Source organism: Triturus cristatus, chromosome 5_2, assembly GCF_964204655.1.
Source record: "Triturus cristatus chromosome 5_2, aTriCri1.1, whole genome shotgun sequence".
Taxonomy (NCBI): Eukaryota; Metazoa; Chordata; class Amphibia; order Caudata; family Salamandridae; genus Triturus; species Triturus cristatus.
The window spans coordinates 641539544-641561877 of NC_140588.1; positions in this window are offsets into that span (position 1 = coordinate 641539544).

The window sequence follows — 22334 nt, forward strand, 5'->3', positions numbered from 1 at the left end:
ACCCTGCTGCTCCCTATACATAGTCTTGGCAGCATCAGTGACGAGAGACTTATATTCAAACTGCTTCAGGCTGAGGGCATGCAGCCCATCCGGGGTGACGCCCGCCTCCAAGGCTGCCTCCAGCCCCGATATTTCAGTCTCCAGCGTCACAACCGCCTCTCTCTTAACCCTCTTGGCCTCCACTATCTGGGACAGGGCATGCCCGCGGAGCACTGCTTTGAAAGCTTCCCACAGGGACACCGAGGACAACACCGACCCCTCATTCTCAGAAAAATATTGATCAATCGACTTAATCAGGCTATCACGGATCTTGGGGTCTCGCAGGTACCAAGGGTTAATAGGAGCGATCCGCCCAGCGGACCGCGACCCGGTGTCAAAAAGCAACCACAGTGGGGAATGATCAGAAATACCCCTGGCCAGGTGTTTGACCTCTCGAATCCGAGTAGCCTGGGCCGCGGGCATAAGGAAATAATCCAGTCTGGAGAGACTCCCATGGGCCCCAGAGTGAAAGGTGTGACACTGTGCCGGATGCATTAACCTCCAACAGTCCACTAGACCGAAGGTCTCCAGGAGCCCGCCCAGCCACGCCTGGGCAGCAGGGAGGGCCCTGGGCGGATGACGGTCCAGGTCACCCGAGACAACCGAATTAAAGTCCCCACCCATAAGCAAAAGACTGTCAGGAAGCCCAAGCAACATACGACCCAAGTCTGAGAAGGTGGAGTTCTGGAGGCCCGGGGGAACATAGACCGAGATCAAGGAAAGGGACTGCCCCTCCCACCTCCCAGTCAGAGCCACATAGCACCCTCTATCGTCTGGGACCACCCTGGTGATCTCAAACGGAAGTGAAACTCGCAAGAGAATGCCCACCCCTCTCGAACCAGTGGTGAAACCAGAGTGGGCCACAAGTCGATATCCCCCCCTGTTCATAGCCCGACAAACATTGCCAACCAGATGCGTCTCCTGTAAGAACACCACATCAGGAGTCAGACGACGCAGATATTGCAGCACAACACCCCGTTTGATACGGTCCCCCAATCCATTGACGTTCCAAGACATCAATCTCAACCCGTCCCCCCCCATCCCCTCCAGTAGATCAAGGGCCCCCTAGCAAAGAGCTCAACACCCAAGGATGAACCATAGCCAATACTTCGCCTTGAAAACAAAAAACACAAATCCAAACAACCCCACCCACCCACCAACCCCCCCCCAACTCCAACACCCCCCACCCTGCACCCCTGCGGTCCAAAAAACCACCCCAACTTGCAGTGTGCCTGTCGCCCTACAAACCCCATTCTACGAAAAGACCCCGGAGGAGGGAAGGGACCCGTCCCCGCCCGCTCCCCACACACAACATAGTGAAACAAAATGCACAAAAGAAGTAGAACCCAGCCGAACAGTACAACATGGCAGAGTCCGGGACCATAAGTCACTCCAAAGGAGACCCGCCACCCTCGGTAGCGGCAGAGGGCCCAGTCCGGTCACCCCGGTCCGGCAGCGAATCCAGCCAGTCACTCACATTCGCAGGAGAGTCAAAAAAGGTAGTCCGATCTTCATATTCCACTCGGAGCCTTGCAGGATAAAGCATAGAGTACTTGAGACCGAGGTCCCGGAGACGCCGCTTCACCCCCTGGAAGCCCATCCGCTGTTTCTGGACAAGTTGGGTGAAGTCCGGGAAAAAGTTAATGGACGAGTTCTCATGTCGGACCGGGCCATGGACCCGTGAGGCCTGCAGAATCGCGTCTCGGTCTCTGTAATGGAAAAGTCTCGCAACGATTGGCCTTGGGGGGGCACCCGGTCGCGGCCGGCCACCTGGCACTCGATGGGCCTGCTCCACAGCGAAAAACTTACTCAGGCCAGCGGGAGCAAGATGTTCGAGGATGAGCTCCTCGACCAGGAGATCAACCGGGCGGTTATCGGAGGTCTCCGGAACGCCTATGACGCCGATGTTATTGCGGCGGGCCCGTCCCTCGAAGTCTTCCAGCCGCCGGGCCATCAGATCATTGGCCGACTTGAGATCGCCGAGAGTGGCCTGCAGGTCCGACACGTCCGTACCAAGGGAGGACGTCCGCACATCCAGCGATTGAACCCTCTCGTTAGTCTTAGAGAGATCCGCCCGGATTAGCGTAATGTCAATGGCCACCGTGTCGATTTTACGGGCCAAGGCCTCGTACTGCATAGCGATGGTCTCTCTGATGCCCTTAATGGCGCCCATGATGTCCTGCAGGGACAGATCCGGAGAAACGGACGGGCCACCACTGGTGTCCTCCGGGGGGACAGTGGCCGTCCCGGGGGATCCTTTACCCTGAGTGTAGCGGTCCATGTTGTTCGTCTGGACCGGTCCCCCACGTAGGGATGTTTTGGTCTTACGCCTCTCGGGGTCCCCCTTGCCTCCCATGAGAACCTCGATCGCCGAAGGGGACCACCGAGGAAGCGTCGAGGTGGCACAGGCCAGGCAGACGCGTGTCGCACCACAGGCCGCAATATGGCGGAGCGAAGGGACCCCCGTCAATGAGCACACTGGCAGCAGACGAAGCCACCGGCATCAAGCGTAGGCAAAATGAGAGCCCAGTCGCACCAAGCAAGTCCACAGTCCAGCCCCTCAAAGACCAAAAGTGAAACCGAAAGTGATGTGACGGCCACTGGCACAGCCCCGCTGCCGTTGTTGTTCAACTACGCCCCGGCTCCACAGATCACCCTCGCATCGGGCACCGCCGTCGGGTGGGCCTCAAAAGTTCAAACCACCATAACTCCGGATTGCCAGGTCCGATTTGATTTCCGAAAGGAGTTTAGTGTTCAGCCAGCATTCGTCTCCCAGATTCCATCAACCAAGTCAGGATAGAGTCAGGATAAATTCCGAGGAGCAGCGAGGGTCCGGGGAGCCCTGTGCTCACGCGACCATCTTGGATGCGCGCTAGGCTCCTCCCTATATAAGTACTTTAGATACGTTTAGGAATTTTTTACAAAGAAGAAATGTAGTTTGTCATCTTTAAAGGACTGTATGGTTTTGAAAATGAGGTACAGCATTAATTTGGGTTTCTTAATGTATTCAGGCGAGATAAACAAAATGTTGCACGTTTGCAAATTATACTTTTTGTGGAAGTAGTGGGGAAGGGGGGGTAGGAGATGTATGTGTTATTAAGTTAAAAGCGATAAAACCAAAGCCAGAAATGTTATGTCCTAATTTTAAGACTTTCGGTATTCACAGAAGGCATTTAGGAGTCCTAAAGTTAGGACTCCTAACTTCTGTGAATACCGAAGTGAGTAAGTGTCTTCTGTGAATACCAAAATGAGTAAGTGCCTTCTGTGAATACGAAAATGGTAGTAAGTTTAGGATTTTGTCTTAAGTTAGTTCTGTGAATCAGGCCCAGAGTGTTTAAACGACTTTATTAACATACAGATGTATAGCTAGTAGAGGTGGTGTAGTGCCACTGGGCCCATTTATAAACCGTGCTATGGGATGGTTTATGTTTTACCCGCCAATTTGCATGTTTGAATACTTTTGGATGATAAGCATTACGGAAGACACCTTTAAAAATTAAGCCCGAGTATGGGTATAGTGTAGGGGTGGGCGGAATTTGCGAAATTAACTTTCGCAAATTATCGCGAAAATGTTTAAAATTAACGTAAACAAGCGGAAATATCGAGAAGATGCGGAAGTTTTTTTCCGGCATGTTCCCGAGATTTTCTGCATGGTTGCGGGTCGCCAACTTACCCATGTGGTTGCTTGCGGGCATGGCCATCTTGTTTTGAGTTGTCTCGCAGTGCATGATCGCGAGAAGAAAGACGTGATGGCGCGACGCATGACGTCACTGCGGGCGCAAACTGTCGCGAGACAGCGCAAATGGCTAAAAACAATACAACATCTCATGGAGAACGCGACCGGATCAAGAAAACTTGTCGGCGAACGCAGGGATTCAGGTAAGGCGATCGCGCGCGCGCGAGAATGTATTATTTTACAGCGCGAGCAAGAAACAAATTATCGCCAAGCTGCGGAAACCGGAATTTTTGACATTTTCGCGCTCTCCGCGGAATGTGAAAATGTCAAATTATCGCAATTTCCGCAAACGGAACGAAATTTTTGCCCAGGCCTAGTATAGTGCCGCTACTAGGACTGGTAGCGGTTTCTCTTTAATTTCGTATGGCTAAGCAATGGCGGGGGTGGGGTGGGGGAGGTGGGTATATTGGTGATTAAAACACAGACTTTAGTAACGTGCAGATGTCTAGCTACTAAAGGTGATGTAGTACCACTGGGACCATTTATAAAGCGCCCTATGGCATGGTATATGTTTTACCCGCAAATTTCCATGTGTTAATACGTTTTGCTGATGAGTGTTTTGGGAGATATCTGTTGAAATTAAGCCTCTGTATGGCTATAGCGGTGCTTCCAGGTTTGCTGGGGCTCTTTGTTTTATTGCGTAAAGTTAAGCAAGGGCGGGTGTGGAGGTGGTGTAGTGGTAGTGGGACTATTTATAAACCGCCTTATGGTATGGTGTATGATTTACTTGGAAAATTGCAGGTTTCAATACCTTTTGCTGATAAGCGTTCCGGCAGACCCCTGTTGAAATTAAGGCTATGTATGGCTATAGTGGTGCTAACAGGAGTGCTGGGGCTTGTTGTTTTGATTTCGTAAGGTTATGCAAGGGAAGGGGTGGGGGTGGGAGAGGTGAATATGTTGCTGATTAAAACACGGACATCTGTAACGTGCATATGTGTAGCTAGTAATGGTGATGTAGTGCCACTGGGTCAATTTATAAAGCGCTCTATGGCATGGTACATGTTTTATCCAGAAATGTGCATGTTTTAATACCTTTTGTTGCTGGACGTTCCGGCAGAGACTTGTTCAAATTAAGTCCCTGTATTGCTATAGTGGCTCTACCAGGTTTGCTGGGGTCTTTCTTTGATTTCGTGAGGTTAAGCAAGAATGGGGATGAGGGTGGTGTAGAGGCACTGGGCCCATTTATGAAGCGGTTTATGGTATGGTATACGTTTTTCTCACAAATTTGCATGTTTTAATACCTTTTGGTGATGAGTGTTCCAGCAGACAGCTACGCAAATCACACAGCATTTTTGTGGATAACAAATCTTTGTGCTGATAGACACTCTTGCACTGTGGTAGAAGGCTGCCAGCGTTGATGGCAATTTATGAAACTTGGTGCCATTGTACACTTAAATGGAAGCTTGGATCATTTCTTTGTTACTATGGTGCAGTGAGGGCTTTGAGTGGGAAAGAAACTGGGGGTGCTTTAAAAAGGGCAGGGAAAACCTGTCAAAGGGGTACCCAAGTAGGGGCGTGGTCTACATGAAGATAACTAGCATTGTGTGCTTAAGAAAATCCCCTTGAATTATCCTACGTTCAGGAAACACGCTCTTTAAAGGATTGCCCTTCCTCCTACAATGTGGCTCACGTAGCATGATGTCTCCACTTCTCAGTAGTGAGCAAAATGAGCATGCGCACATCAATGTGCATGCTCTGACTGCAGTGCAATAAAAAAAAAGAAAACTTGCGAGGGCCGAATATAGAGCCTGATAGAGACCCGTTTTGAGTTTTTCTGAAAATAACTGCCGGTGCTCACAGCCGGCCCACTTAAAGCCCTGCATCCATTCATCCTAAGCACTGCGCCATCCAACCATCTTTCAATTCATTCAGACATTCCTACCTACATACATACATACATCTGTCTATGCAGTATCTATCAGCCCACTCGCCTATGGTAAGCACGGTGCTATCCATCCAGTTATACACCCATATATTCATACATACATCTGTCCCAGAACCAATCCTACGTGTCTATCAGCCCACCCGTGTATCCTAAGTACTGGTCTATGCATCCATTTATCCTTCCATTCATCCATATATCCATCCATCCATCCAGCTAGCTATCCATTCATCCATCTGGCCATCCATCCAGTCGCCCTTTATTCAACTATCCGTCCTTATTTCCTGCACTCTCCGCCGCCGATCCTAAATAATGAGTATTATACTTATCCACCCAGCCTCTTAAGGGGCCGAAAAGGCTGGCGATAATCATTGAGAGGCAGATGAAGTTTCTGATAGAGAACAAGAAAGCTTTGAGTTGCTCTTTGTGGACCAGAGTTCACCACCCTTCTCTGGTGATGTTTTAAACAAATGTTGATGTAGGGAAAGAAATGTAAAGCAGCTTTTCAGAGTAAGACGTTAATTTAGAAAGATAACGGGGCATATTATCAAGAATGGCGTAAAAATTATTACAGCTTTAGCGGTAGGAAACTGCCGCTAAAGCGGAGATAATGGGCTTGATAATATGCCCTTGTCAATTCCCATAGCTGACCAGGTTGTGGTGTGAAGCTGGGTTTCTATGGGAATTCAATCAATCAATCAATCAAGAACATTTATAGAGCGTGCTACTCACCCGCGAGGGTCTCAAGGCGCTGGGGGGGTGCCGCTACTGCTCGAAAAGCCAGGTCTTGAGGTACCTCCTGAAGGAGAGATGGTCCTGGGTCATTCGTAGGTGGGTGGGGAGGGAGTTCCACGTCTTGGCCGCCAGGTAGGTGGAGAGCCTTGTGTGCGTGGGTGAGGAGTCTGAAGGTGATCCTCTTGCTGCCTGGGAGCCAGTGCAGGTCTCTCAGGTGGGCCGAGATGTGGCTGTGTCGGGGAATGTCCAGGATGAGTCGAGCAGATGTGTTCTGTATGCGCTGGAGTTTTTTCTGTAGTTTGGCGGTGGTCCCGGCGTAGAGGGCGTTCCCGTAGTCCAGTCAGCTGGTGACGAGGGCCTGGGTGACCGTCTTCCTGGTTCCAATGGGGATCCATCGGAAGATCTTACGGAGCATGCGGAGGGTGTTGAAGCAGGAAGATGTAACGGCGTTGACTTGTTTGGTCATAGTGAGGGAGGAGTCAAGGATGAACCCCAGGTTGCGTGCGCGGTCTGTGGGCTTGGGGGCCACCAGGAGTCGTCCCAGGCGGAGGGGGATGGTCCGAGGATGAGGACTTCTGTCTTTTCTGAGTTCAGCTTCAGACGGCTGAGCTTCATCCATTCCGCGATGTCTTTCATTCCTTCCTGGAAGCTGGCTCTGGCGGGGTCATTGGTGAGGGCATATTATCAAGCTCATTATCGCCGCCTTAGCGGCAGTTTCCTTCCGCTAAAGCGGCGATCATTTTAACGCCATTCTTGATAATATGCCCCTACGTGAGCCAGGCAAAGCATGTGTTTCCGTAGCTCTACAACAACACCCTGTGAATGGTGAGAGCAGGGTTGTGTTGGAGTTGGCTGCATGTGGTCGTCTCCAAAGGCGCAACCAGAGCGAATGTTCAGGGGAGGCTAGTTCTAGAGTGGGGATGTAGGGCCTCTAAAAGGGGGTGGAAAAAAACAGAGCATCATTTACAAGCAAATGGTCTTTTGAAGACTTGTGAAGTACTCGGGTGCGGCTCTGTGTGTGCTATTGGGAAGCTGTCTCAGGGAGTCCGGGGCAATGGGCGTTGTGCACCTGGTGGTCTTTCTGCTAATCACGCCACGATGATGTTCCTCCTGCGCTGCAAAAAGAGAAGGGAAATCGTGAGAGAAAATGGCTCTCTTTAAAGGATTTCTTTTCTCCTACAACGCGACTCACCTGGCATGATGTCTCCACTTTTTATTAGTGAGGAATGTGCATGGTCTCACAGTCTCTCTACAGTCCAATAATAAAAAACAACGGACTACCTTCACAAGGCCCGAAAATAGAGCCACATAGAGATCCGTTTCAAGGCCCCCAAAAATAAACTGCCGGTGCTCAGACTCCCTCCCCTCCAATTAAAGCTGTGGGTGCAGTGTTATGTTTGCAAAGTTGTAGATAAAATTGTAAGGCTAATAATGGTAATTTTTCTCTGTGCCGTTTGGTTGGCAATATCATCCTAAGTATATAGATTACAATTTTTAAAAATATTATCTATAAAGTTGTCTGCAGCAGGTTGCAGAGGGAGTGTGTGGGGTGGTGGGGTGCGGTGGAGAGGTGAAAAGTATGAGGTAGTGCAGTTACATGTCAATTGTTAAGGCGTATGTAAATAATTAAATAAATACTTGGTGTATGTTCTATGGCACTACCCGTCATCCTACTGCTCCCCTGCCATGCTCCATCACGTTGCGGCACTGCCTTTGGAAGCCATCAGTAGAATTTATGTAATTGTATGTTATTATTGTAATATATTGAACTGATGTAAAAATAATTGAATCTATTTTTTTTTTCAGAAAATTATTTCGTTTGGATACAAATTTGAAAATGCCTAGAAGAACTGAGAAAAAAAGACAAGAAAAGAAGCATTTATATTTGCAGAAAAGAAAAGGTTTTGAATTACAAGAAAATGAGATCACTACACAAAAAGTTTCTTCTGGTAAAAACACTAGACAATTTCTGAAAAAATATTACGAACATTTAATGAAAATAACATCACACAAAGGAAAAATAATTTTTCAAGTAAGGAGAAGGTGACTTCAATTTCAAATACAAGGAAAAGAAAACATGATAAAGAAACAGTATCTGTTACCCGGAGACAAAAACAATTTCAAGAAATTCGTCAGAGACTTTTTCGAACTATAGTGATTCAGAATTTAATGAGAACATGCTGCAAATATAAAAAGAAAGTGCTGCAATTCAAACAGAAGCAGCGTATCGAAAGTATAGTGGATACTGCTTTTACTTTAAAACAGAAGTTATTCATTGTGATTTTGAAGAGGATAAAAGTATTAGATAAAGTAATCAAAGTGTTGAAAGAGAAAAGTAGAAGAAAAAGACTTGCGAACAGAGCCAACTTTTGCAAAATCTTTAGTGGACATTGGAAGCATACTTCTAGTAGTGAGCCTTTTTTTAATGAGGAAAGTTACTTCCAGGAAAATAGTTTACATTTACAGTTGATACTGGAGGTCGTTGCTACGAAGTTCAGGATGGTTGTCCCCTTCCAAAAGAGGAATTGGTTGGTAAAAGTGCAGTAGAGTTAATAGCTGAAGAAGTGCAAGGGAAACTTACACAAGCTCCTGTGTATAAGTGGGGTTGTAGCAGTATTTGTAGTATTCAACAGGAATCAATTGATATAATGCGAAATTTGCTACAAGAATATACACAGAAAAGTACTAAACAGAAGATTAAGTTGCTGCAAGGACTAGATCAATGTAATGTAAGAAAATATACTGAGAAACATGGGCATTCTTTGGCTTGTCTTTCAAGAAAAGTGTGTAAAAGTGTTTTTCATCACTTGAGCTTGTTAGCAGTACACCATTCAGAAATGCAGAAGTTTGTAAGGAAACTGTACTATGTAAAACGTCCTGCATTATGTTTACGTGAACTGAATACAGCTCTTTTATCTGGTTCTTTATCAGATGTTCCAAAAAAGTGTGATGATATTGAAATGCTATATTTTGGTTCAGAAGAGCAAGTCAATAGAAAGTGAAAGTTTGACAATTACTGATGTTGAAAAAGATAGGAAAGTGATTAGTACTGATCAGTATGAAGAATAAATTGGAAGGTTTAATGCAGTGTGCTCTGAAATACCAAACTATGTTTGTGTTTGTTGTTGACGTACTCATTATAAAAGTCAAACTAGGAATGTTGATTTGTATTTGAAAAGTGAAAAGGAGAACAATAGTAAGTGGGAAGAATTTGCAACTTACTTGTTGGTGGAAGGTCGAAAATATGGCAAGAATTTGTGGATGTTAATAAAGTTGAAAAGGCTACCTTATATCTTATAGAGAACAATATTTATTACAAAACTGTAAATGTGGATGAACAGGTAATACGTTTAGAAGATGAATGTGAAATTTCAAGTGGTCAAATAGAGAAAGTGGACAAGTCAAGGACTGAACAGATTTATGAACATTACACAATATGTCCTTTGCATTTAAAAGAAGTAATAGGAAGCAGCATTGAGTTATTTCAAATGAAAAAAGCACAGGGAACTCCAACGAGTTTATGGGAGAAGAGCTTGGAAGCTCGTTATTTTCCACAGCTGTTTACTACTGGAGAAGGTGGACGATATGATGACTGACCTGTACGTATTCCAGCTTCAGAATATCGGTCAACAAGATTATATTCTGAAGATCCTAGATTTCGACAGTGCATTCCATACATATTTCACCTTTTGCTTGAAAGTGATTTATCTTCTCTGTCGTATGCAGTGAACCACAAACTTAAAACTGGAGTTCACAATCACTTCTTTCTGCGAAAGAATTTGTGGAGAAAGTTGGAAAAACAGATGAAAATTTAGAAGTACAGTTAATCAATTTGATGGCATGTCAACGTGGAACAAATGAGTATTGGTATCGTCGTCATGGAGAACGCAAGTGTATGTTACTGAACTTAGGTACACCAACATGGTTTGTCACACTTAGCTGTGCAGAGTATGCATGGGAAGATTTGGTTGAGTTTCTAAGAGAAGTGAATTCCAATATTAAAAATGGTGAAATAAAGACTCTTGGTGAACTGTGTTCATTGGATCCTGTAAATGTGTGCAGATATTTTAATCATAGGTTTCAAGCTATGATGTCTTTTATCTGCAATAAAAAGAATCCACCTCTTGGAGTAGTTACCGATTTCTTTTGGAGAAAGGAGTACCAAGCAAGAGGTGCACCTCATATACATATGCTACTATGGGTCAAGGATGCACCTAAATTTGGAACTCATTCTGATGAAACAGTATTATCTTTCATCGAACAGTATGTGACATGTGAGATTCCGAGAGAAGAAGGAGATAGAAGCTTGAGACAGCAAGTTTTACGTTTCCAAAGTCACCGTTGTGGAAAGCACTGCAGAAGAAAATACAAGTCTAAAGGAAAATTTTACACCAAATGTCGGTTTGGTTTTCCACGTCCAGTCATTTGTAAAGGAAGAGTAAATTCTTTTTTTTCTGTAAGGCACACAAGAACAGAAGTGTCAAAGTATATCAATGACTAACATCCAGCCATTTTAAAAATGTGGAATGCGAACATGGACATCCAGTATGTTGCAGATAACTCAATTGTTGTTGCCCGTTATGTTACATCGTACATAACAAAATCAGAAAAAACAGAGATGAAACAAATGTGGGAAGAAATTGTCCAAGAGAAAAGCGTTAGCAAAAGATTGTACAGCTTTACTTTGAAAATGCATTCCCACCGAGAAATTGGATCCTATGAATGTTCAGACCACTTGTGCTCTTCAAGTTTATATTCAAAGTATCGAGGAATCATTTGGGTAAGTTTAGGTCTTGCCTGCTCACGGAATAGAGTGTTGAAATCATTAGAAGAAATTGAATGCTTGGCAGCAAATGAACCAGACAGTACAAACATTCTTAAAACTAATATGTTGGACACATACTAAAAAAGGTGGAGCTGACTTCCTAAGTGTAGTTTGTGTATTGGAGGAACATATAATACATCAAGAATAAGTAGGAGTGCGCGCACCGCCCTAAAGCCGACCTTGTCAAATCTTCTTAACATGAGTTTTTACAAATCAAGAAGAGGATGCAGAGGTGTGCTGACTTTGCAAGCCACTTGGATGGAAACTTGGTGTCTCAAAAAGAAGTGCTATGCTAAATCCTTGAGTTAGGCTGAGAGGAATATATGTACCATGGAACCACAGGACTCGCAAAAGACATGTATAGATGCAAGACATCTTTAACACTTAAGGGTAGATTTACAATGGCACAAAAAACACAGTATGGTAACTAAAATGCAGAAGGTTCTACAAAAGGCTATAATCTAATATAGAAGGTTCCTTTATGGGCAAATGATGTTTAATAGCTCAGAGAGTAGCTTACAATTATCATATCACGTTTAATAACACTGCATCTCAGAAGAAATATCAAGTTTCAACCCACAGTAGAGAGTGGGGAATGCAGTGAATGTCAACAGCTATATCAGATTGTGATAAAGTAATTTGTTTGCCCTGTGCTCTGCTAATCAGACCCAGGGAAAATGCTCTGTGTAAATGGTATATGGTAATTAGGTGTAATTACAATCGATATGACAACCTACCTGTAAGCCCTTAAGATATGGCAGTGCATAAATGCAGTCCTGCTTTGGTCTTTTAGTCTTTTATCTTCAAAGAGGGAATGACAGTTAGGACAAAACACAGGCTCCCCCCCACAAGCCAACATCCTGCACCCCTAGCAAACAGGAGTCAAGTAATTGAATTTGCAGAGGGGCTGGAAGTGGCATTGGCTTAGAAAGATCTTAACCTCCAGGAGAGAGTTTCTCCATTATGTATTTTAAAGGACTAGTGTTTTCTCAGAAAAGAATATGTCAAACTTTCAGAAATAAAAAATTACCTTCCTCAAGCTGTGCCCTCCCTCCCATGGGAACCCTCCCTGACATTGATCTGGGCTAGATGATAAACCTCCCAGTCAAGCTCCCTCCCCTCCGGAAAACCCATATTTTGCACTGTATCAAAAATCAGCTTCAACCCTGAGCCTTTGTTTGCTTTATGAAGGTTACTACCTCCTTCTGATCTCTAAAGTTGGTCATTTTGTTGCTCCACATTACTTTTAGCAGGGCAGGGAATCTCAGTTGCGCTGTTGCCCCTAATGATCTTAGAGCTGTTATAAATTTCCCCAGTTCCCATTGTCTGTCTTGGGTGATTCTGGAAAGATCTGACCTGATTAGGAAAGACCAGCGCCCTTAATATAGGAACTAGCTTTGAGTGCTTCAGATAAAATCCGCTCTTTCAGAAGGAAAGTTTTAAAGTTTACCAAAATTCTTCTAGGTGTTGTCCTAGTATTTTTTTTAAAAGATCCCTTTGGATTCTCTGATTATCAGCCTCCAGGTCAAGAGAGTCAATAGTCAGAATAAACTCTTTTAACAAACCTATAAAGAAACTTGTAATATTATCACCCTCTAGACCCTCTAGGACATTAAGCACTTCAATATTGTTACACCTGCTATTATTTTCTCGGGCTTCAATTTTATCCATCATAGTTTTTACATCACTTTTTAAAGATTGGATTTCAGCCTTATTTGCTTCTACTTCCTTATTCAGAGCCTCAACAGATGCTTCTATCAGACAAATCCTCTCCGTGATAGCAGAGACTTTCACCTCCAACGCTTCACAAGTGTCTTGGATTTGTGCCTGGTTCCTTTCCAAGATAGCAAATTTACTCCTGATCTCCAAAGTAAGATCCCCTAGCATCTTTATCAATTCCGATTAATTAGAACTGTTCGACTCATGAAGGATTTATCAGACTAATAGCAGAGATAACTGCTTAGAGGCCTGAACACATTGCTTGATCTTCGGTCCCAGCACTTAAAACTTGAAATCTATTTGACGTTGGGAAATCAAATTAGATTTCAGTCTGGTCGCAGTTATTTCTCCTAATTCTTTATTGGCCATTTTTGGATCTGCAATTTTCCCAATAAGAGGCGCGGCTTGAGATGACAGCTGGCTTAATAACCGAGGTATATTCGCATGACAAGATTGCTGATCTAACCGGAGCACTTTGAAGAAGGATCTAAGGGAAGGGGTTATTTTCAAATGAATAGAGTCCTTCCGCTGCTGTAACGGAGGGGATATAGAGGAGGATTGCGATAGATCAGAATTAAGAGAAATCTTCTTATTCGTTTTTTCCACAACCGCTCTTCCACTCCTGGGCACGGACAGAACCCCAGTAGAAGGGTCTAAATATTTCCCATGCCCAAAGATTGTATTTCTTAAAGTAGATCGACTAGGGGCCTCATTCCCCTTCCCTTCTATTGGAGTGACAACTCCTGTAGTCTACACTAGTCGAAGTCAGTAATAGTATTAAGATTAGTTGCTGCTGTGGGAAGAACTATAGCTGGCCTGTGTGAAACCCCCAAACCCCCTTGTTTATTTTTGTCTCTGCCAACTCCCCTCTTCCAAGGGGTATGTTGTAGCAGGGGCTTGTGGCTAATAGGCGCAGCTTTAAGATGCCTAGGGCTCATGTGAGAGACCAAGGGAGAGACAAAGGTAACAACTGACACAAAGGAATTGATAGAGCGAAAAATCATAATCCGATATCTCCCCTGCCTAGCTTCAAGGGAGCTTAGAGGAATCGGTTCTTTGTCGGACCGACCCCCCTTCTTTGCTTCTTCTCTTGAGGCATTAGTCAGTGTTTGTTGAGGTAGTCAATAACAGCATATTCTTCCCAAAGTTCCCCGAAAGGAAATCCTAGCAGCTGCCCGCCTCTTCATAGCAACGCTGTATGCAACTTGGAACCGTTGACCCCCAGAACCACAAGGGGTCGACCCGGACCCCCCCCCAAGCTAGGTTGCCTCCTAGTTATTGCCCCAGCGCCCTCAAGCCTGATTCCTATATTCAAACAGGTTAGATCCAGAGGTAAACCAGAGTTAAAGCAAAATAAGCGTTTGTCCCACTAACAGTTAAACACATACTCCTCCAAGTTCCATCTCAAAGAAATCAGTCCAAACAAAAGTCAACTGAAGCCAGAAAAACCTACTAGCTGAAAGCTAAGTAGAACCAAGCACTAACGCCAGCGTCTCCATTCAGCCTAGCCACAGCCCAGAGCCCGAAACCAGCTGTATATTGCGTCTTCTCCAGCTGCAAGGAATTGCCGAAGCAAGAAGATTTCCTGGCCCTGGGCTACCAGGGACGATGCTGCGCATTACATTAAACTGCACACTGGTTCACCAGAACTCCAAACGCAAGGAGTTCAAGATGAATGTTTTATCTTTTTTTTTTAAACTGAAAAAAGAGCACCACCCATTGAGGAAAAGAGACTTGCCTGGTTGTTGGTTTTCAAATTCCCAGAAATCGACATTCCCAAAGGAAAGAAAAAAAAATATATTATCTGTCGTAAACATTCAGCTACCCTTGCAAAATGCAACCTCCAGCCTTGAATCACAGCATGGAAAAAAAGCGCACCTTTTATAAATCAAACCGAAAAAATCTGTGGCACTTTTCAGAGGCAAAAAGGCAAACATTGCAAGAACTGAACACTAACAACTTTCCCAACATAAACGGCAGGAGCACGGAGCACAGAACACAGAGCACACCGAACTCAGGCACCGCAACTAAGCAACCCGTGCTCGCGCCTTCCCCCGGCCCCGCCGAAGCCAGCTGCACCATGCCGACTGCGGGGAGCAAAATAGGGAAAAAAGAAAAAAAGTCCTCATTTGTCAACTAGACAAGATAGAATACATAAAAGTGGGTGGATCTGTAAACAACTTATCCTACTGGCACTCTTTCTTTAACTCCAATTAAATTCTTAACATGGAATGTTAAGGGTTTAAGGGTCTTAAGTAGACAGAGGCGAATCTTCGAATATCTGCATGAATCTGAGTTTGAAATTATTATTCTTCAGGAGACTCACTTAACATGTGAGGAATGGAAACGCTTATGTGCAAACAGAGATGGATTGATTTCTCCTGTCACACAACACAATCTTGTTACACCAAAGGAGTAGCTGTTAATTATTAAGCATACAGCTAGAGTTACTTTAGGTGAGGTTAATGTGGACTCTAATGGGCGTTGGGTCATCTGTGATGTTAAAATTCAAAAGGAGTGGTATACCATAGTTGGGTATTACGGACCCAATATAGATGATGAAACCCTTTTAAATATAATCCATAGTCACTTGATTCAATCTAACTCTCCTATCATAATGAGGGGAGAATTTAACATCCTTTTGAATCCAGTGCTAGATAGGACCAGCGAGGGGAAAGTAGTTTCCTCAAAGATGGGTTCGTTTATAAAAGTCCTAATGAGGGACTTAGGTCTGATAGATATTTGGAGGGAAAAATACAAGGGTTCAGGAGCTCGGATTTTACCTTCCACAATAAAAAGTATGGACATTGTTCCCGTATTGATTTCTTTCTGATTGATTTAAGACTGCTGAATTGTACATTATAAATTAGGCACGTTCCAGAACATCTCTCCGACAATTCTGCTGTTGCGTTAGTTCTCCAAATGCCCAAATGTGAATCTACGAGGAGATGGACCTTTGATAGAACACTCCTTCTAGGTCCCCTAATAATTACACAGTTGAAGGAAGAAACACAACCTTTCTTTGACATTAATTTAAATTCTGCCTCACTGGAAATTATTTGGGACGCATATAAAGCATTTATCACAGAGGTTGTGATATGTTTGGCTGTAAAGAAACATAAGGAGACTAGGTTCGTGAAAGCATTAGACTTATGGATGTAGAGGAGGTGGATCCCGATGAACCAGTCATTATGGATGTTAACCCTAGTGGAGACTGATTTTGCCCTATCCCAATCTGTTGTGAGGGATGTGGCAGATGTGGCGCCACAGATACCACCACCACCAGCTACCATATTTGCAAAGTCCTGGTAACAACCTAAATCTACAACCACCTCAGTAGAAGTAAGTGGTACTGTAGAGAGGCAAACGTCACAACACCCAACTTCCACCAGTTCGTCTGACATTGGCAGTTGTACCAGCGTCAGAAAATGTACCTCCCCATTTGGGAATTCTTTACTGTTAGCAAGAATTGAGAAGAACATTGCCAAAAGCTCCATTTGAGGAACCAGTGTTAGCCAGGGTAAGCTTGGAACAAACTATGGTACCGGAGGCCAAACAACAACCCTTTTGAGAAAGCACCACACAAACCAGTGGGAGGTGCACCTTAGCAGCTAAAAAACTACTAGTGGTGTTAGTGAAGGGGTGAAAGGCTGAGCAGGGAATCCAATCTGATCACGGTGGAAGGTGAAGAAGAGGAAAACATTTTTGTTACTCAAAGGAGCATTGTCCCTAGCACTGCAGTAGTATTGCCCACATCAGCATCATCACAATGGCACAAGACTCAGGCTGAGACACCAAAGTAAGAGAGTACAGAGACTGCCCCGCTGAGATACACATTGAGTCACATACATCAGTGGCATCAGAAAATAAAAAAAATCAAGGCTACTATTCCTGGCATGTTTAGGCAGGGAGGCAGTGTGAATTCAACCAACCAACGGCACATTTGTACAATGCAAAGCTGGCTAAAATGTTAGCGCTGTACCTCCTCCCTTATTCTTTTGTGGAAGGGGTGAGTTTTCTAGAATTTGTAGCAGCAATCTGCCCGAAATGGAATGTTCCCAGCTGGTTCTATTTTGCCTTACTGCTGGAGACATCTTGGAAGACTTTAACAACAAGGTCTTTGAAAGGCTGTGACCAAGAGGGCATAACATTGAATTTGGTGCCACGGACAATGGCAGTAATATAGTTGAGGCCATTGCAGATGGTGGCTATTTCAGGGTCCTGTGTTTGGCGCACTGCATCAACATCATTGTGCAGGACTTTCTGCATTCATTTCAGTCCTTCTTTCTAAGACTGGAAGCAGCTCAGGGTCATTCAGCGCGATAATAGAATGCCAATCAAAGCACTCATACAAGAGGTGCCAACACATTAGAACTCAACTTATTACATGTTGCAACATCTGTTTGTACAGAACAGACCGATCAATTAATATGTCATGCAAAGATGAGATGCAGCTGTGAAAGGCATGATCATTGGGATGGACCAATGGGGCCTAGTCAAATGCCTGACACAGATACTGCTTCCTTTTGAGGTTTTCACATGGGAAGTGAGCAAGGAGGAAAGTACCATTGACCAAACTATCCCCTTGTTGCACAGAGACAGCTGAAGGAGGTGTCTAAAATGTACGCAGGTGTGGAGGGAAAAAAAGATGCGATGAGTTGGTGGAGAGCTTAACCATTCGCTTATCTGTTAATGCAAGGGTGCAAAGAAAGATTGTTTCATCCAAAAATTACATCTGCATCACAATTCTTGATCCACGGTACAAACCATTATTGTCCACTTTAATTTCTTTTTTCAGTTCGGTATGTTGCAAAAGTCAGCTTCAGCACAATTGTTCAAAAGAAACTCATTTAATTAAAAAAATGTATTTTTGCAAGTTCCTTCTATCTTGCAGCGATAGTGTAGTTAGCACTTAAAGCAGTCAAAATGTCAAATGTTTCTTTTAAGTTTTATTTAGTTTACGACTTTGGAAAGAAACATATGACTGGAAAGAAAAACAGCCCAACAGAAATTTTATTCAACACTTACTTCAGCCAAAGCGAGTGCTCTTTATTTGCAACTGCAAAATATGTTAATAAGAAACTATACACTCATAACTTCCACTGTATATTGACACTATTTACATACTTAGGGAGAGACATAACATGTGACTTATGTGAAGTGACCATAACCAACAAGTGAATAAGGCTAAAGTGATGTTTTTAGAACAAAGGGTAGGTTATTGGAGTTAAAGGATGTCCTTTGAGCTTTCTGAATAAATCTTAAAGTCCTAGAGTGTGTTGTAGTGTTCTTCGGACTATCCTTTATCAATTGTCGATGATGTTTCTACCATCTATTGTCATCAGGGTCTGTTCAGGACGAAAATTCCAAGGCACTTCAATGTTTATCAAAAGGCGCCATAATTTTTCGGTCATCCAAATATCAATAAATTAGTTCAGCCTGTAGCGAATCTTTCAAGGAACAGCCTGCCCTCAAAAGATATTGTAGGATAACCAGGTAAGGAATTAATTCTAGATGGAATAATTAGACTTGCTTCAGTATATCAATTTTAGTCTTATGAAAGTATAACGGGTATCCTACTCAGCCCAATAAAAGGATCTGGCAATGTGCTCCATGGTTCTAATTTCGAATTCAGGAACCGAAGTCCAGTGATGATCAAGGCAGCTTAAAAGTGTTGCAAAAGTTAGCGCATAGATTGCTGAGCAAGGCAGTGAGCTAGAAAAAGAACGGCCATCAATTAGAAGCCCACACCTCCAGGCTCCAAGTTCTGCGGTGCAGCCTTCAGCTTCAGAGCTTGAGGAAAGAGCTGTTGCCTCACAGCAGCCTAAACCAACAAATGGAAGACCAGCAACAACAGAAATAGGAGCATCAGCCCAAAAATATGCATATGATTGATTTCTACTGGCAGGGCTTAATCCCAGTGCAGAGGCGAAGGCAACAGAGGTTGAGCAAAGTTGAGCTCCAATCACTATTGAGCAGATGGTCCAGGCCTATCTGGATGACCCAACAGAGGTCTATATTGGTCCAAACCTATTGTTGTATTGGTATGGCAAGAGGCCCCAATGGCCAGTGCTCAGCAAGAAACTGTCTTGCCCGGTAGCCAGTGTCTCCACTGAGCGTGTTTTCAGTGCTGCTGGGGCAGTTGTCACAGTTAGAAGTACCATTCTCTCACTCCAAACCATAGAGATTAAACATGATCAAAATGAATCAGCACTTTATACCACCAAATTACTCCATAACTGAAGTACGACAGGAGGAAGATGAGGGTGATTGTTCCAAATCAATTCATGAAAGCAGTGTTGTGAGAAGTTGGCCTGGTATATGCTGTCCACTAATTAAAGTGGGCACCTTGTACTAGTCCAAACAACCCCTTCTGGTGATAGGTTAAAGACAACCTTTATTGAAAGCTATCCTAGTGGTAGCTATGGAGAGCAGCCTTCAGGCTAAGTCTTGAAGGAATGTAAAGCAGCTAGTTTTACCAGTCTATAATCTCTTGATTGTCCAAATGAAAGGACAATCACACCAGGTATATATTCAAAATATATGTATTTAAGATAAAACGCACCCCTCAAGTCTCTTTGTGAGGCTAGAGTTCGAAGCACTTAAGTTACAAGTCAGTATTCAACAGTAAAAGCACAAATACACGTTTGGGCCCTAGGGGCGTACCAAACCATATACCAATAAAGTGGCATAAGAACCATGACTGAACTAGACACAAGCCCTAGAGCCTTTAGAAGCATTTGAGCCCCATGGAACCACCCAAGGTAGTGATGTAGGGGACCCACGGGGGGCACGTGCAGTGTTAGAACACAGGCACGAATCGCCGTTAAATTCTATGGGGAAAGTCGCGGTTGGAAAATTACAAGTTAAGGACACTTAGAAGATGACTACAAGCAAACCCTTTTGGGCTTAGAGGTGTCTAGGGCCAACACCCAAGGGAGCACCGGAGTACTCGAGTTACCTCACCCAGGGAAGCCGGGTGCATAGGTGTCTTTTGGTGTTGGGTCGCAGTGTTGTTGCGCTGTTTTCAATGGAAGCTGACAAAGAACTGCTGCTGCCGTGAAGAGAAGTGTCCGAAGAGATCCAAGCCTGGATTGGGGATGGAAGGAACCTGAAAGCAGAGGGGACAGAGTCTGGGTCACTTTCCAGTGACCAGGGGCACGATAGTCCAATGCCCACAGATGTCGGGTGCTTCAGGTGAGTTGATGGGTGTCTTGACTCTTCAGCCATGAGGTCCAGGAGGTGTTTATGACAACCAGGAGCTGGATTCAAGCTGTCCCATGAAGCCTGTCAAGTGCTGCAGTGTCGGCGACCAGAATGGACCCAACAAGCCTTGGCAACGGCAAGTCAAGTGGAAATAGAAGAAAGACGTCGGTGCAGACCAGCAAGGTCTGGGGGACTCACCCCACAAGGGTAAGTCAGGGCACATCTGGAGTAACCAGGAAAGCCCAATCAGAAAAGGAGTTGCCTTCGTGGGGACCACCTAGCCAACGGGCTAGCGATCACAAAGGAGCCTCGAGCAGTCGCACTGGAAACTGGCCCACGGGTCACTCGTGGAGTGGAGGCCAGAGATCTTTGGTGCAGTAGGTGCCCAAGGCTGAGGCTACTCGGAGCCCAAAGCACAATTTCAAGGAAAACCAGGAAAAAGTTCACGGTGTCCAGGGGTCACGGTTCCACATCACCCACGATAGCCACGGGCCTAAGCTTTCCTGTGGATTCAGAGTAGCCTTGGGGAAGTCTGGAAATCTACCTCTGGTGATGCAAAGACTTTGGTATCCGGCGGGAGCTTCAGAGTTGCAGACCGGACAGTTGCTTCTTTGGTTCCTGCCAAGCAGGGGAGTCGCTCCTTGACCCCAAGGGAGATTTCTTCCGTCTTCTAGTTGAAATAGAAATTCGAAGGTCCCTGATATATGTTGCAGAGTTTCGTCCAGGGTAATCTGAAGTCTCAAGGACTGGGTTCCTATACTTATACTAAGAAAGGGGGTTGGACATACTATGGGGACCCACCTATGGGAGGGTTTAGAAAGAGGGGTGGTTACACCCATTTCCTTTGTCCAGTTTCACACCAGAGCAGTGGCAGGTAGCCCCTGCAACCAGTTTGAACTGGACTATGCACAGGGACACCAAGTGTGCCCCCAGTGCAGGACTTCAAAGCACCAGAGAGTGCTCCCGCCCAGCCCCAATACACATCTGCCTGTCTGGGAAACCTATTGTCCAGGCCTCCCCTGCTTACATTTAGGTCAGCACCAGGAGGCAAGACCCGTGTCTGTGGCAGTGGCATCCATTTTGTGATGCCAGGGCTCTAGAAAGTCTTTACCGATTAGACCAGTGGGTACATGTCGCTCCCTCCAGAAGGGTGGAATGCTACGAACTGGTGGGGGGGGTAGTATTCCAAAGTGTTTGACACCAAACACAACATGTTTCCGTGTAGCCAGTCCAAAGTTAGCATTTACCGCGAGGTTATAATGCACTTAAGAGTATATGGTCAGGCTGCACCACAAACAGCATCAGAGGAGGTACTGTGAATGCTGCAGAGGGGCTCTGCTCATGCAGGGCCACCCTCTCACATAAAAACCAGGCACTCTGCCTTCAGGATTGTTAAGGCCTGCCATAGGAGTGACTTATAGGTTTTATATGTGTGTGCAAAGGTAGTGATATAGGTAGCCTATGCCACTACCATACCATGCATGCACCACCTTACCCAGGCTGCAGTAGCAGACCTGTGGTATCATTTTGGAGCGCTTCCCATGGGTGGCATAATACATGCTGCAGCCCCTGGTAGGCCTCTGAGGTACCTATGCCCTGGGTACATAGTATACCATATACTAGGGACTTATAAGTCACTCCAGAATCCAATTAGAGATGTACCTAATGTCCATGGAAACCATTTTAGAGAGGAATTCAGCTAGGCTAGGGACCTGATTAGCAGGGCCACTGCCAGACTAAGGACGAAAAATAGTGAAACACCAGCAAAAAGAGGGGATACCCATGTGAAGCAGATCCTACTCTCCTACAAGTGTGTTAGGTGACCTACTTCTGGGTGAACCGGCTGAGTTTGAGGATGAACTCTACTTCCCTGACCACCAGTCCTGGCCCACCAACCATAGAACTTTCTCTCTCTATCGCTCAACTGCTTTGATGCCCCCAAAAAAAGATATAACTGGGGAACATTATTCTTTTTTATTTGTTTGTGTGTGGCTGAATAATGTAGCCCCACCATCTTAGACACATTGTATTGCAGGGTTGGAGTTGCATCAGTGTGCAGTGAAGAAGTCCCCCCACCCATTTCCCTCAAGGATATGATTGGAGATACAAATTTGTGCTTGCCTTCATCCCGTGCCTATCTATCTTTTCCTAGTTTATTCCCCTAGCCTGAATTTACAACTTAATACTGTTTT